We start from the raw sequence: 1,286 nt of genomic DNA on the forward strand, positions 1-1,286 counted from the left end.
AATTATGGTTTAGACATATTTGCAGGTGCAATCAGGAAACGCCACAGAGCTGAGATTTAAAAGGATCGGACATCCTGTTTGGGTTTTTGCGGATAGCTTAAGGTATCCCTTGTTTGTTACCGTATAAACAATAGATTGGGAAAAACATTGAAATGCTCGAGTTACGTAATAGATGCTCTTATCCGGAAAATGGAAACACGTGGCTGCTGATGACACAGTTCGAAATGACAGTATCGGTGCTTAAATGTTTTGTGAGAAATGACAACAATTTCATATCAGATGCATGAAGACAGACGTCCTGTTTTCACAACAGAATCAGAAGTGGTCCAGAGCCCTGCAAGTGAACCAAAGAGAAGGGGACGCCTTTGCCTGCAGCGCTTGAAAAAAACTGACGTACGGTAGGCAGGCCAAAATAACGCTCATGTGCATACGTATAAAATGGCTGCCAGTAAAATCGATAGTTTATGGAAAAATTTGAAATAATTTGAGTGCGAACAATTCCGTTTCGACCGGCTTATAAAATGTCACGCTTGATTCCGGTATACGTAGGAGAAATCTTCTAAATTGCTGAATGACGCAAACAAAACACATGTTTACACATGTATGATGAACGCCTATGTATATTCGTCGTGAAGGAGGAATTTGTTTAACAGCACAACTTCGGGTTTAACTTGTGTCGACGTATTAGGCACAAGTGGCGTTTCAGTTGCTAGGGAGGCAACACAATTTGTGCCGATTTTCATAAGAAGTTTCGGTGTCAAATTTGTAATTAAAAAGTTACCGTGTAAGGTTATTTTCTTCATCATTAACAGAAACGCCAATCGATGCAATACAATGCTTGTTTGGGCATAATAAAATTCGTTCCTTGTTATGACATCACCTTCCAAAGATATTTTCCAAGGCTGTTTACTACAGGAAGCGCTTGCTCGTAAATTACACGACGCCTTGTTCCTGTACTATCTTATCAATAGACTACGCCATAAATTATGGCAGTCAGATTATCTGATTCGCAGGAGCGATTTGATAAAACAAATGTCATATAGAGAGACAAATCCTGTGTGTATATTGTTGTGACGGGGCGCCGTCATAAATTGAACGCATTCGGCTTTATCCAATAATTCTTTTCCGGTGTTTGATTGGAACGTGCGGATGTCGGAGAAATGCACTGTTTCGCTGTAAAGGAGCAGTACTCGAAACTTCATTGGAATTGTGCCTTAGGTGAATAAAGCCATGGTTTTTCACACTAACCTGACGGCCAAGAGGACAAACAGCCAGTCAGGAACCCA

Source organism: Opisthorchis viverrini, assembly GCF_000715545.1.
Source record: "Opisthorchis viverrini unplaced genomic scaffold opera_v5_666, whole genome shotgun sequence".
In the NCBI taxonomy this organism is placed as follows: Eukaryota; Metazoa; Platyhelminthes; class Trematoda; order Opisthorchiida; family Opisthorchiidae; genus Opisthorchis; species Opisthorchis viverrini.